At 48.1% G+C, this 16264-nt stretch overlaps 1 long non-coding RNA gene across 3 annotated transcripts in view; it reads right to left on the bottom strand.

Moving 5' to 3' along the window:
* Positions 1–4556: 4556 nt before the first annotated feature.
* The window catches only part of LOC121154200, a 59399-nt gene continuing 47691 nt past the window's right edge, over positions 4557–16264 (bottom strand). For all 3 annotated transcript variants that reach the window (XR_005883467.1, XR_005883468.1, XR_005883469.1), the window contains exon 3: positions 4557–5335. This is a non-coding gene — a long non-coding RNA (uncharacterized LOC121154200). The remainder of the gene's footprint in view (positions 5336–16264) is intronic.

Here is a 16264-nt window from a genome sequence, read left to right as displayed (position 1 = left end):
GTAATACAGATGACCCAACTGAAATACTAAAGCTAGACATTTGCTTTCTAATGATAAAGTACTGAGAGTAGAAGGATACCTACACTGACTTACACAGACTCATGAAGAAACACCAGCGCCTGATACAGTAGTTGAGGCAAACTTATGCACACAATTGCTCCACCTGTTACTGGAAGCATGGGAGACATGGGAACCCCAATTCCAGCACTAACAGATTTTCTTCATCTAATCTCATCACTAATGTTTGTTGACATGATAGTCTGACAAAGAGCACAGAATCAGACATGATGCCAGCAAACAAAAGCTACATTCACAATAAGGCAAATATGTTCACAAGACACATCACTAGGGGATGTTTTCAAGGCAGAGCCACTGGTATTGACTATACGTGGGATGCCACTCTTCTCAGAAATCTAAAAACCACAATTTCAAGTACCTCCTAATTTATCTACCTCTAGCAAGCACATAATGCTGTGAAATCCTATGGGGGAAGGGGGAAAGGGCAATCCTGTCTTTGATTTTCCTTACAACCAAGGCAGATGTTGCCAGCTTCAATATATAGACAAGTCTGGTCACAGGCTTCCGTCCTTTTGCTTCACGAAGGATGCATGACAGAAGGATGGATGCACACTGCTCTTTGCCCGAGGCTGGTGGCCTTTGCATCCATCAAACTAAACTTGGCCTTTACAGGGTCAGACTCACACACAGTAGCAACTACTGCAATTATAGGGCACTGGGAAGGTCCCAAGGAAATATGTGGACTCCCTTTTAGCTTCTATCTCCAGATCTCCCAGCCCCAGGAGCTGCAGGTTTTCTGAGTTCCAAGAAAATATTATCATTCTCACAAGAATGTTATTAACTGCATTCACAGGCTCTGTGGTCCAATACACCTTCCTGGCCAAACGTTGCACTTTGAGAGGCAGACCAGTTCTTAGTTATCCCCTTTGATTCTCACACCCTAGTGACTGCTATGGCTGGATCATGCAGATTCTGTTTAGCCAGAGACTGGGCAAATACACACACCTCAGTACTGTGATTTTCAAAATGTATCAAATGACAACTTTTTAAGCCACTGACAGTGGTTTCTATTCTTGCTTCCATCCCAACTCCTCCTTGGGAATATGCTCTTTAGGAATCCCAAAGCTCAACACTGAGGACTCCAAGAGTCTAGGATCCTAAGAAGTCATCCAGCTTTGCCTTCAAGTCTAACCAGGAATAAACTGGAAGCTGGTGTCTCAAAAGCACCAAGTGCACCCACACGACAGTACTATTTGCACTAAGAATTGTTCAAATTCCACCCCACAAGTCCACAGTGAATCGGCATCTCATCCCTACCAGGAAGTAGCTCATATCAAAGTTTCATTAGTTTTAAAAGCCCATTTACAGCCTGCCTTCACCAAGCCTTCTGAAAATCTAGTTCAGCTCCCCCGCCCTGAGCCTCCTGATGGACAACAAAAAAGAAAACAGTGGTGAAAATGAGACCCAAACAACTAAAGGGTCTAGTAAGCACCACTCTGGCAAGCAAAGCCTTCATCTGAGTTCTGTGTGATGCTTTGAACACAGACAGGACAGTAAGGAATGACCAGGCAGGCACATTATGCCTGGCCTTTCCATATCTGAATTTACCCTAGATGATAAAATTATCCTTGCTAGATGTGAGGTGGTTGTAGCCTGTTACAGTAACTGACTGAAATCATTCTAGTAAATGACGAAGCCAGCATTCCTTTACATCTTTGTTCCCTACAGCTCATGTTCTCACACCATACTCCCAGTTCTCCTCAGCAACACCATCAAAATGCTTAAAGCCATCCCATGGAACAGATGTTTCTCCTCCATGGTTGCTGCATGAGGCTCCTCTTCCACTGAACAGAAGATGAGAAATCGAGCATCGTGTTGGATGCTATTGGGGGAAACAGCAAGCAGAATGTTCGTCTATCTAAACACAGCATCTGAGTTTGTTCAACACACTTAGGCATTAAAGCTTCCTTGAGGCCAGTAAAGTATTGCTTTTGAAACTCTTACTTATTGAAAGGCAATAGATTTTAATGATAAAGAACCTGAGTTTAAATTTGTTGTACCCCACAAGAACCCACTGTCTGGGTGTGGGGAGCAGTGCAGATGGACAAGCAAGAGTGGCTACGTGTTGGTATTTGTGGAAGTTGGTCAGTGTTTCATTTTTATGTAAGTTTGAAATTACTGGCAATGAAAGCTTAAAAGTAGCCTTCTCTACTTCCTTGAGTGTGACATGGGCGGGTCTTCTGGCTGCCTCAGCTTCCCCATTTTGTAAATGAGTCCTGTGGGTTGAGTTGGTGCACATATAATACTACAGTTACTCAGTCATCATGTGCTAGTCACTAGACTCAGCTTTAGGAATAGATTATTTCAGTTTAGTCTTCCCAGCAATCTGAGGCAAGACAACCTTATTTTCATATGCAGACGTGAACTCAAAGATGTTCTGACAGCAAAACTGGCATTAAAAAAAAAAAAACAGGTTTATTCTAAAGTGGTTCTACCAGATAGCTTGCCTTGGTATGATCTTAGCCAACTAGTTCAGGGTCAAGAGCTTGGAAGCCACACCTCCTCCCCCTAAGAAACCCGTTCTGACCACCTTTGAGTCACACACACCTATCATCACCTGGAACGTGAGGGGGTAGTATTGCCTTGTTGCATAACCACTTCCCTGTCAAGCCCCCACAAGGGCTCACGGAGGGGGGACGCTCAATCTCTTGGTTACGTGCTCCTGCCGCTCTCACACTCTGACTCTTGGCCTCCCCGGTACCTGTTATTCTCTGGCTTCCCAAGGACAGACTCTAGTGGTGAAGAACCTGGCTGAGTTTTAAATCTCCTGTTGCACCTGACAATATTCCACTGAGCATGTGCATGAGCTTGCCCGGGTGTGGAGGCAGTGCAGACCGACAAGCAAGTGTTGGTGTTTGTGGAAGTTGCTCAGTATTCCATTTTTGTGTATGTCTGCAATTGCTGGCAATGCAAGCTTAAAAAGAAATGTCTTGGGCGTAGCCCCTGACCATGACCCCTGTATGTCTATATTCTTCACCTTCTGTTCACCGCTTGGATGAGTCAGTGAAGAGACCGATGCTGAGATGCTCAGTATTTCCAATTTGTGTACTTTCAAGAGTTCTAGAGGAGGTGAAGTCTAACAGTAATGGAATGTGGACAGAGAAGCCCAGGAAAGGTTTGCAGCCTTGTAACTACGTCCAGGTTGTTTGCTGCATGTCTCTTAGGATAATTTATATTGCTGGAAAAGCTAGAATATATGTCTTCAGCTTAATAGACAAGTTTCACAGTTAATAACCATTTGTTCTTTTCAGGGTTTCTATTCAGACTGGATTGCCACAGTGACTTTTCATTTGCTAATTTCTAGTGGGCACTGCCATGGCCAATCTTGGTTAATAAAAGACTTCTTAAAAAAAAAAAGACTTCTTAGTAGATCCTAAACTTCTCTGGCGTGATCGCTCTCACACCCCACAATAGCCTCCCAAGAGAGGACTTCAGCAGTTGTTGACAGGGATACTGAGGCTAAGTACTCCACAATTCTGAACGCAGGTTGGGGACTAACTTCACACTGGGCAACCACAAAGCAGGCAGACAGGACAGGTTGTTCTCACAACTTCCCTCCAGGAAGAGAGAGCCCCAGCAGCACTGTGCATAGTGGGGTTGAGAGGTTGGCCACAGATCTTCTCCCCTGCCAAACCCCAAACAAGCAGGTCCTAAAAGGCCTTTCGCAGACCACCTGTTGTTGAGGTTAGGAACAGAACTAAATTAGGGGGCAAATACAGTAACCCAACAGGAATTTAAGGTTATCTGCCTTTGCACTTGATTGAACCTCTAGTATATCTCTTCCCAGAGCCATCAGCACTAAGGGCCCTTACAGAGCCAGGTCAAATTCTACCCTATCTCCAGGAGGCCCCACAGCTCCAGGAACAGCGTAAGCCATCAATGAGCCAGTCGTGCAGCCACTGAGATTAGAAAAACGCTTCTCTCCCCTACAAATCTGTGTAAACAGCAAAGACAAGAGAACAGACACCCTCAGAGCAGTTACCAAGAATCTGACTTTCAAAAAAGAATTTAGGAACCAGGACCCAAGGAACAATGCTGTTAGAATAAAATGAGCCAAACCTTTTGGTATGGTCAATCTTCATGGAAAACTCAGCTGAAAAACCAACAATTTGCATTGTTGCAGCTAAGAACAAAGTCAAGCCTGACCTTTAGCTCCAGGCCCACTGGGTGCTCCTGTTTGCAAACAGTATTTAAGCAGGAAAGGCTAACTGAAGAATACACTTGTAGTCCTACTCTGATTAGGATTCACTTTTTTTTTTTTTTGCTAAAATAAGTCAATTAACATACCCCCTCTTCAAATGTCCTCCCTCCTCAATCTTATCCAGTGAAAAAGTGCTTTCCCAGGAGACTTCAGCAGAGCAGTAGGAGAGGAAGACAGAACTTCTGGGAGAGGGAAGGCTGGGGGGAATAAGGTCAGACCCTACCCAGAAGGGAGTCCACACAGCCCGGCCTCCTGGCCAAACAAAATCAACGTCCAGTTTAAGGCTATTATCTCCTTTATTCAAAAAAATAAATATTTCACTTTGAGTCAACAAAGTATTTCAAATCACATTAAGCACAGAGGAGAAATACAGTCCCTTTGGAAATTGTGAACACGTGTAGCAAAGAGTCATGTTCCAGACAATGGGGGTGAAGTGAGTACTGATTCCAGCTGCTTGGTGATCCAGAGACACTTGTCTCCCCAGGTGGAGCTACCTACTGATTTCAGGGGAGAAAACACACACACTCTCTCACTCTCTCACTCTATTTTGAAGTCTGAAAGGCACATGAAGTGGACCATAAGGTACATGGCACATTCACTGATAAAAACGTCCCCTATTCCCCCCCCAAGAAAAGTGGAGAACTTTAATCAAGTCAAAGACTAGAGAAGACAGGGTGCTCCCGCATATAGCTCAGCGTCACGGACATCTCAGAGGAGGAAAGCCATTTCTGCGCTTGTCTCCCCCTCCAGCGCCTCCTCTCCCAGCCCACGGTGTCCGGGGCCAGCAGCGCACTCACTCGGTGACAGTGGGCCGTGTAGCCACGTACACAAACACCACAATCAGGAGCACAACCACGGCCAGGGTGGGCAGCACCACCGTGGTGATCTGCTGCCGGGCCTCCTGCATGGCCTGCTTCCGCTCCTTCTTGTCCCTGGAGCTCTCCTTCTTCGGCTTCCCCTTGAGCTGCCGCATCTTTTCCAAGGGGGTTGCTGGGAGGGTGGGTCCTGAGAGGGCTGTGAGGAAGGGCCACGGTCTCTGGTCAAGGCGGGAACCTCCTGTAGGGAGAAGAACTGCAATCAAGACGGAGCGAAGGAAATCGCAAGCATCGGAGAACTGGGGAGAACATCCTGGCTGAGGCTCTGGGAGGGACAGCGACTGCACGGGGTTTTGAGCTGCCTCGGTCAGCCTCTGCATGTCCCATGTGCACAATATTTGACAGCCCGGGGGTCTAGCATAGATAGGGCCACGGGTGCCATAAAAGTGTTAGCATGTTGTGTGGTGTCAGGATGTGAAGGGGCTGGGAGGCACTAACCACAAGCACCTCTGTGTGGACCAGGGGGAGGCACCTCCCCTTCTCCCTTCCAAACCTCTTCCTCCTTGCTTTGCTAATCCAGGTTGCTTAATCTCCTCAATCTCCGATATGGAACCAGTTAGGAGAGTAGGACTTGTCGCCCCACAACTCACGCAGCTGTTTAAACTCTGGTATCTCAACGTTAACAATGGATTGAGAGAGGACACCTGCTCTAACGAAGGTTCGGTTCAGCCTAGGTTCTTCCTCTTTCCCTGGCTCGTGATGTGAATGTACCTTGGCGTCTGCCATAATTAACCTATGTTGATTGCCAGACTTTGGGGCCACCAGTCTTGGAAACTTGGAACTGTAAACTCTAAGAAACTTTATCTTTCCCAAAGAAGTGCCTCTCAGGTGTGTCAGTTAAGGCAACAAAAAGCAGACAAATGCAGAATTGCAGGCAGCCTGCAGACTGCATGCACTAAGGCCAGGCCAGCTGGGCTTACTGAGAAACATGTCTGAAGGTCAAATTTCTGTGTCTCTTCCTGGGTCCCTTGACCCGTTCATCCAAAACATCCTGCACACCTATGTGCCGGGCACAACTATAGGCACTGGGGATGGTGAAGAGGGGCTGGGTTCTGTCCTTCGGAGCTCCGTCTAGGGTGCAGGATAGCTGCAGGTAGAGAGGACCTCTGCACCAGGCCACGTAAAGGAAGGCTAGCTAAGACATCATCCCCCGGCCTGTTCAACCCAACCCTCTCGTGGTCAATTCTTTGGCCCTTAGAGGTGCTCAGAGGACAAGCAGCATTATCAGCATGTCAGAATGAAGGAAAAGTCCTGGAGAAGCACAGAGCAGCTTTCTGCTTCGTTTTAAGCAAAGGAAACAAACTCTGGCTGATTTATATTGAGTTCATTAGAACACCTTTGTAGTTCCACAGATCCCCAGAAAGCCAGAAAGAAGGCTCTGAAAGTGGGAAGGAGAAGGGGTGCAGGGCGGCCATAACCTCAACATGACCCCTGCTGCTGCTGCTGGCGTGACAGTGCCACAGCCTGTGTCACTACAGCCGGCACTGGACTGGGTGGGCACCTTGGCAGGAAGTGCCGAGCCACCCCCACTGCCCCCAGAAATGGGCAGTGACCTGCACAGTCTCCGAAATGAACTTTTCATTGCTCAGCTTGCATGGAAAATTTTGACTTTATTGCATTTTAATGTCACACAGGTTTTATTTAACTGTTGATGAACATGTAAATAACTACATAATCATGGAGTACAATGTGGTATTTCAAGATATTTACACAGTGTGAACTGATCGAATCAGATTAGCATTCCATCTCATCATCACTCTATGATTGCAGTCCTCAAGCTCCTGTCTTCCAGTTCTTCATAAAATATACAGTAAGTTACTGTGAACCACAGCCACCTCCCTGCACAGAGGAGCACGACTTCACAACGCCCATCTCCAACCTCACTCTATCCCCTTACTTCCCAAACCCACGTAATCAGTATCACACATTCAGATCAATTGTTCTGCTTGACTTCCACATGAGACAGAATATGCAGTATTTATCTAAATCTGGCTTATGTCACTTCATGTTCTCCAGCTCCTTTCATTTTGCTGCTAATGTCACAATGCCATTCTTTTTATGGTTGAATAATATTATATTGTATATAGATACAATATTGTCCCTACCCATTCATCACTGATGAACAAACAGTCTGATTCCCCATTTTGGTTACTGTGAACAGTACTATGGTAAACAAGTGAATGCAGGTTCATTGCATTCTGGGGAGAATACACTCACAAGTTTTTTCTGCACCACTGGCCCCCTTGTACACATTTCATAAATATTTGTGAAATACAGTACACATACCAAGCAATGTACTTGAGTGCACAGGTCAGTGACTCTTCCGTCCCCCTAATCAGACTCATAACAATGTTAATGCAAAAATATCCTGTCATTTACATGGTATGATTCAGTGAAGCAATATTTGTAACTATAAATCAAATCATCTGACAGCCATAAATTTTTATATTCTCTCTATTAGCACCATGATCCCTGGTAGCATCCAATTTGTTGCAAATGTCAGGGTTTCACTCGTTTGTTTATGGCTGAATGATATTCCACTGTGACCTACCACACCAAGGCCCACTACAGCTATAGTCACATCCCAGCCTCTACACTACGTGGACCATTTCTAAACACAGTGAAAGAAGGGGAACCAGATACAGGGCAGGGATGCAACAAAAACCAATGTCCAAGACAACATGCTGGGAATTCCCTGGAATGGCACTGTGCACCACTGCTCCTCTAAGATGGTGACTTTTGTGCCAGATACTGCATGCGTAGTACGTGCTAGGACAGCAGCAGCCAGTCATTCTGATGAGAACCATGACATCCGTACCCAAGCGACCACATACAGGTTCAGCCAGAAAGGGTTGCATTCACACCTCTTGACTTTAGAGGCAGACACAGCTTCCACAGGACCTTTAATTCCCTAAAAGTCCACAATGGACCTGGTCAGGGCTAAAGCCAAAGCTGGAAATTGGAAACTCAATCCAGGTTTTCTACATGAATGGTAGGAACTGGAGTACATGAGCCATTACCACTGCTCTAGGGTCTGCCCCACAGGAAGCTGCAGTCAGAAGGCTGAGGCAGGTGTCTAACCCTGGGACCCAGATAGACACACAGGCATATCAAGCACCACGCTCAAAGCCCACCCCATCTTCTGGATTTTTATAAGGGATGCTAACCTCTTTTTACTCCCCTCATCCCATGCAGACCCCACAACTGTTTGTGTTTCATCTACAATCAGGCAGAGCTTCCTGCACTTGAATGACATACAGGCAGTCAAAAGCAAATATTAAAGTTCAGGGCCACTCCTTTTCGGCAAATGCACAATATTAAGAAATTACAAATAGTAGACCAAGAAAAAATACATTATTCTGTTAAAGTCCAACAGGAGTAGAAATCTCTAGCTTTACCAATTCTCCCTTTTAAATTTCAAAAACCTTTCAAACAGACCAGGGCTCAAACCTAGGAAAGTCACTTATGGTTCACATGGGTTTTTTTGGCTAATCACTTAACTCCAACAGGTCTGTGTCAACAGAAACAGGGAAAACAACTTCTGTACTTAGGATGACTGTGAGGAACTGAGAGTAAATTAGATGCATGCGTGGGGCTCTGGCCAGTGAGGTGTCCCATATGCACACCCATGGGTGGGGCTCTGGCCAGCGAGCATCCCATGTGTACACACCTGTGTGAGGCTCTGCCTGTGTGCAGCCTTGAGCAGAGCTTGCAGAACCCTCTGAACTGAAGCCACTACTCTGGAAGGATTCTAGAAGTGTGGTGATGACAACCCTCACTGTATCCAAAGTAAGGATAAAACGAACCTGTGTAACACAATGTTCAGCACAAAACAGCCACTGAATCCTGCTGCAGACCCCTCTGGAACGTAGACCTGCCATTCAGCAAGGCAAATGGAAAGACCTCCGCATGCCACCTGGAGAGGAGACCAAGGAGCAGACAGGTCATCCCCTGCCCAGGGGTCATCCAGTCTATGAAAAATCTGTCTACAAAGGAACAATCCATCAGCAGCACTCTGATCCATGGCCATCCCTGCCTGTCGGCTCCTGTCACTCTCACCCAGACAGGCAGGCAGCAACATGGACCCCAGCATTAGGGACTCGGCCATGCCAGCCTACAGTGCTCCGCTAACTAGCTGCTGTCAGCCACTGGGATGCGGGCAAGTGGACTGGAGAAAAACCACTAAGTGCTCTATTCCTACCTATTCACGTGTGAGGCTATCTCTTCAGTGTCACCATGGACACACCCAGAAGGTGCTGAATACATGAGTCGGCTCAGCCTGGGCTGAAGATCTAGGTCTGGAAGTCCCTGGGCTGTGGGTCTAGGTGAGGTCACTACGGCAAGGTTCCTAGACTGAGCTGTGTGACACCTGAGAATCTCAGGGCGGATGGGGAAATAGCTAACAAGGGACAGCTGCAAATGTGGCACCCTGGGGACGTCACTGGCGGGAAGACAAAGTAAGAGAAAAGCAGCACTCGTGATGTGGCTGGCCTGGTGGGGACCGCGCAGGCTCCAGTGGTGAGGGTGGGAGCGGCCAGGCGAGGGCTCCTGCAGGAGGAACGCTGCTTGGGTAACAAACATGTTGTTTCCTTCACCAAGAAGGTTTTGCCATGACAAAGCAACAGCTGCACAGCCACATCTTCCTCTGCCAAGGCCTGAAATGTGGCCCACGAGCCAGCACCCCAGCCAGCCCCAGAGGGGCACCACGTGACGTGGGAGACAATGGCCAAGAGGGCATTTTCCTTCCTTTTCTACATACCGGCAGACACCAGAGCATGTCTGAGGGCTCTAACGGAAACAGTCAATCTCCCTGAAACAGGATCTGCAGGGCTGAGAGGAGAGCACAGTGGACGGATCTGCCGGAGCGATAGCCAAAGGCACGCTTCCCCTTCCTTGGCAAGGAGGAGAGTAAACGCAGCTGCAGGAGGCAGTACCTGAACGCCAACTGCAGAGTGCAGAGGGGCTACAGCAAACGGCACAGGAGAGAAAACGATCCTGTTGGCTGCCATCCCATGCCCTTTCTGTCCATGTGCTGCCGCCTGGGAAGGCTAGGACCACCTCACTGAGGGACCAGCCACGTACCTCTGGGCCAGGGCATATTTTTGAAAAAGCAGCTAACTATCCTCCATTTGAAGAAAGGAAACAGGTTAGACAATGATGTGGATGTAGGTGACAAGAAGCCATTCAATGTCACAATGCCAGGCAGGACAAGACAGAAGTGGTGGGGATGGGAGGGGAGCGCCTCCTGGAGGGGGAGACTGGACCCGGCTATTACCTTTCTCATCCAGCTGGAAGGCCCAGCTCTAATAAAAAGGCTCCTTTCCTGAAGTTATTTATTCTGATGTTTTTCTGTACGTGAGAAATGCCTCTTTCACCTTGAGTGGGTTCAGACACAGAAAAGGAACTGACATGACTACTCCAGTTTTAAAATGAGGAACCTGGGCCTGGTGCTGTAGTTTAGTGAACTGCTCACCTTACACACCCAAAATCCCATATGGGCACCAGTTTGTGTCCCAGCTGCTCCACTTCCCTTCCAGCTCCCTGCTTGTGGCCTGGGAAGGCAGCAGAGAATGGCCCAAAGCCTTGGGACCCTGCACCCGCGAGAGAAACCTGGAGGAGGCTACAGGCTCCTGGTTTCAGACTGGCTGAGCGCAACTGTTGCAGCTACTTGGGGAGTGAACCAGCAGATGGGAGATCTTTCCCTCTCTTTCACTCTGTAAATCTCACTTCTCAATAAAAATAAAATAAATCTTTAAAAAAATAATAAGGAAATCCAAAGCTGTTGTCACAGAACTAGGGAGCGGAAGAGTCAAGCTCCTAGCCCACCTCTGTCTAACTCAAAGGAAGCGTAGTGGGCATCTGTGCCACCAGTTCTCTACCCTCTGCCCATCATTCAGCAGGCCTCCTAAGTGAAACTCACATGGCTCAGCCTGGCTTCTTCCCAGCAGGAAGTTTGGGCAGGACCAACGCTGAGGTCTCCAGTTGAGATCTCGCTTTACCACCACAACTGCCATTGAGCCATCACGGCCTCCAGCTCCGCTGCTGCCAACCAAACAGGAACTTCACACTCAGGTTCCACCCACTTCCGCTGAAATCACCTGCTAGGCCCTCCCCCATCAATAGGAGCCCACGGCAACCAAGGAGCAGTGGAACATTCCAAGTGACTGCCAGTGTGGGCAGGAGAACTGGGAAGGGCAGGGAGCAGAACAGAATTTTCTAAATTAACGACTTTCCTCTGATTACAGCATTCTCACCATTTTTTAAATCTCTGCATATACAGATGCATATGCACACATGCTTATTAAGTTCTTCATACATGCTTTTCTTTTCATCTGAAGCTCCCAATGTATGGAGAATGTTGGATCCCATTAAGGGAATGGGAGGGGATATGAGTAAGAATAGAAACCTGAAAACAAGTTTGAGATGACCTCTGCCACAATGTCTAGTCAAGGTGAGCTTAGGGCAGGTACTAAAATCTCTCACAGCCTGACCCTCCTTCTCTGAAGATCATGTCAGGGAACCAGTTTTGCAGTTACTGCAGACTCCAGCACCTACAGCACGGGCAGCCACACGGAAGCTCACCCAGATTCCTGCTGCTCGGACAAGTCTGGGAAATGCCTTTCTACCATTCTTGTTTCTACTTTTGGCAACATAACCCATAGATAATGAAATACCCCAGGTTTTTTCTGTTTCCTGAGTTACCAATCAGCTGCTTGGGTCAGTTTGTTCAAAGGCTTGAAAGACAGAAGGATGGTTGGGTGGGAAGAATCCAGATGACAGGGACCCCACAGATCACTCCCAGCTCCAGTCATCCCAGATTTGTGGACCCTGCACTCTTCACCGTGGGCAGGGCGTCAGAGCACCTGAAAGGTGGCTGTGGTCCAAAACAAGCTATGCCACGCAGTTAAAGACAGTATTTTGAAGATTTGGTACATAAAGCACACGTCAAACATCCTATTACATGCTGTTAATGCTGATTACATGCATTTGTGATACGCTGGATCAGGCATAACATTATTGAAGTTAATTCAATCTGCTTTATTCACACTGTTTTAATGAGCTACTAGCAACTGTATTGGAGAGCACCTCAGTCTGCCCTTGGCAAGCTCTTCATATCATGGCTCAACCCGCAATGTGGAGAACTCTCTAAGCCTTCACAATCCAATCCCATTCACTCTTCCAGGTCTCGTAACATCCCACATGACCCACTGTTCCCATACACCTGAGCGCCAAGCTCACTCATACCCCTGTCTTTGCAGTCACAGCACCTCTGCCTTTTCCAGACAGTCCTCTCTGCACCAGTATTCACCTCTGGCCATCTTCTGGATCCCTCCTTGGTGCTGACTCAAGACTTGGCTTACACCTCTACTACAACAGCAAGTGGCTGGGCCTCTCACCCTCCACTTCTTGGGGACTACAAATGCACCGTGACAGCAGTGATACTCCCCTGGGGTTGGCATGACGCCTTTATGTAACAGACGCTCAAACATCTGCTGGAAAACAAGTTCATCTTGGACAACGATCAAGTTAGCCTCTCTGGCTACCATTCCAAAATAGTTACTTCATTCTCAACACAGCTGCATGAAACTCATCAGTTTTACCAACATTTCACATAATAAAACTGAAATTCAGAAAAGTATGTTGATTTGAGCAAGATTAAACATTACTGGGGAACTAGCACAAGCTCACCTCAGTGGAAAACTCATAACAGCATTCATTAGACACTTAATGGTTGAACAACTGATTATGAATTTGAACACAGATGGGATTCAAAGGCTTCCATCCCTATGCGGGGAGGGTTCACAACTTCACCCACGTTGTGCAGACAGCCAAGGGTTAATGCACTGACAAGGCCAGTGTTGGGCTCAGCAGTTAAGGCACTACATCCCATTATCGCAGCTCAAGTCCTAGCATCCTTGCAATGCAGCTTCCTGCGAATGCAAAGCATGGGAAGCAGCAGATGACAGCTCAGGTTGGGTTCCTACAACCATGCAAAATAAAACTGAGTTCTGAGCACCCCGTTTCAGCCTGGCCCAGCCTGAGCTGTAGCACCTAGGGAATGAACCAGTGGATGGAAGTTCTCTTAAGTCTCTCTGTATTACTGTAAAAATAAGCAACAGCAACAAAAATTTTAAAGTCACACTACTATTTGAGGGGGGAAAAAAAAGTGCAGCTGACATAACTGAGTGCTGCCTGGCTCAAGGTTGTGATTCTCCTCCTGTACATAACTCCTGCCTCCAGGTTGCCAGGGGTTGCAGACCCAGGGATGCCATTCCGCCCATCAGCTGCAGAAGGAGGGGGTCAGGCCCTCACTGGCTCACCTCACTTGGCAGCAAAGCTCATTGCGTACAAGCAGGCTTGCCCAGATTCCTGGAAGGCATTGCCACATACAGGCCTGGGCTGGGCAGTTGTCCCAGGACAAAAGATGAGCTGTATCCTACTCAGTCCTCACTGTGGGCCAGGCTGCTCCCAGGTCCCCAAGAAAAGTGCCACTCTTTTCAGCCATCCTGATGCTGCTCGGAGCCAACAGTATCAAGAGAGCCACAGATGTTGCAGGTTGTTGGGGAGTGCCCAACTGAACAGTCTGGCCTGGCCTGGAGTCTCTATTAAGTCACCGTGAGCTATATGAATTACATCCCCTTGCTCAATGCTGTTCTCTAAAGCGCCCAAGCTCTCCTGCCTTCTGAATAGTGTAAGGTGCTACCTAAGAAAATGGTTGCATTTTTCTCTTACCCCAAAATCAGTGACAGAAACAAATGAACAACACCCGAGAAGAGTGAATGTGGTGTGATCACCACCACCTCTTTTTGTAGCTCCAATTTGGCTATAACATGAGGCACTGAACATGCCGAATTGCTCCACACTTCATGAGATAAGCCAGAAGCCGCCCTGGATTCAGGGAGACATAAATCCTGCACTCGAGAGCAGCAGCTCTGCAGTTCATCAAGTGTGCCTGCTTCACTTTATGTCCCTGGTATTTAGCCATAATGGGGCTGTGATCACTTCTCGCCGGTCTGTGGCAGAGAGTGGGGGTAGGCTGCCAGGAGACTTGCACAAGATGGGACTCCTGACATCCACTAGGTACCTGCTGATAACATAAACGCCATCCCCAGGAGCATACACTGACAGCTCCACGGGTGTCAGCTCTACTGCCCTCTGCTGCTGACCAGCCACAGAGGCCAGCATGTTGTCCAGGCCTGATGGCAGGGTGTGTGTCCGTGTGTGTGTGCGTGTGTGTGTGAGTGTGTGCGTGATTGACCGGGTGGGGGTTGGGGATACGAGCTGGAGAGATACACGTACATGTACATGAACACACAAAGGGGCAGAAGGAAAGAGGAAGTGAGTAATCTGGCAGCGGTATTGGCTACTCCTAGATACAACAAGAACACAGAAGAACCTGTAGGTGTGCTGCCAGTGACAGGCATGTGCAACTAGGAACTCAAGTGACTGAGTGACACTTGTGTGGCACAGTGAAGTTTACAAGGTACTTTCCTGTGCATTATTCATTTCACCCTCACAGTACCTCCACGTGTGATGTCACTGCCCTTACTTCACAACAAAAGGGAGCCCACGGAGCAGTTAAGTACCTGTCAGGGTTTCAGTCGCACTTGGCTGTACTAAGGTCTATGATCCCAGGCAAATAAAACAACATAGCTGCTCAGGAGTGCCAACTACTCTCCGATATACCCAGGATAAAAATCCCCAGCATTCAAATACCTTCTCAGCATGAACTGCACGTCAGAGAACAATGCAGAAGGTGCCGCCCAAACAAAGTAAGGCCAAAATGCTGCCTTCGGGTAATAAGGCTATCTTTGTTAACTGGGACTGTAGGGAGACACAGAGCTAGCAAATAAACAGATCATGTCGGACGATGCCGCGTGTCATGCAGAAAACAGAAGTCAGACGTACAGAGGCTGCAAATTCAGAAGACAGGAGAAGCTTCATGAGACAGTGACACTGGAACAAAGACTCAAAGGAAGTAGGAAGTGACCTGGGCAGATTGCTAGGAAGAGCTTCCAGACAGAGCAGGATACATGCAAAGGCCCTTGGATAGTGCATCCTTGGCATACCCAGCAAGCAGCACTGGGGCCGGCCGGGCAGGGGAGGGCTGAGGGGAGCAGTGATACGCCAGAGGGCAAGGTGGGAGCTGTGGGAGTTGACAAGAACTCTGTATGGACAGAGAACTGACTGCAGGGAAATTGGTAATGAATCATTGGCAATGAGTCATTCAGGTGAGATGCGGTAGCTCGGTCTAGGATGGGGGTACAGGTGGTGTACAGTCAAGATACTACAGATTGTGCAGAGTCACACAATCTGCTGGCAGCCTGGAAGCGGAGTGTAAAGGAGAGAAAGACTGGATACCCTCTGGCTCGAGCAATTGGAAGCACAAAGTCACCAGTTAGGGAAGTGGGGAAGACAGCCCTAAAGGGGTGCCAGAGGCAGACGCACATACACGTCTGCAGTTCAGGGAGGGCAGCGTTGGCCACGGCACTGAGAGGCGGGGGGCTGAGCACAGAGAAGGCATGCGGAGTCCAAGTACAATCAAGAGCACAGGGAGGACTGGAAGGCAGAGCACTGGAACCCCAGTGCAGCCATTTGTCAGTCCCGCGACCTCAGGCAAGGAGGTCCCTTAACCTTTCTGCGCCTCTGACTTCTCTCACCTAGCAAATGGGGTTAATAGTTATACCTCGTTGATTCATGAAAACATTATCTGTTAAGTATTAAATGCAACTAATTATGCCCACCCTTGGTTAGAGGCCACCCATGTTAAAGCCAGGACCATACAGCAGATGTATGGAAGGCAGGAGATTAGACATGGCCAGGGCTGGGGCTTCACCACCTTCTTAGGACCAAGTGGAAGAAAGACAGTGGCCTAACACACCACTACTGCTCAAAGGGCTCCAGCAGCCTGCCTGAGCACTGCTCCCTTTCCACATCTAACCCTGACCCCAACAGAGTTCAGAATCAGAGAGCGTTGGGTTCTCAGCTGTGCTCTCTGAACTAACCCATGTCCCTCTCTGTCCATCTTGTTACTTTCCCACTTACCAGGCCAAGCTGTGATACCTTTCTGGATTATGATACTACTGAGGCACAAAGTTAACTGGGACCA

This window comes from Ochotona curzoniae, unplaced genomic scaffold (assembly GCF_017591425.1).
Source record: "Ochotona curzoniae isolate NIBS_2020 unplaced genomic scaffold, NIBS_Ocur_1.0 contig_2723, whole genome shotgun sequence".
NCBI lineage: Eukaryota > Metazoa > Chordata > Mammalia > Lagomorpha > Ochotonidae > Ochotona > Ochotona curzoniae.
This window is presented reverse-complemented; position numbering and strand designations above follow the sequence as displayed.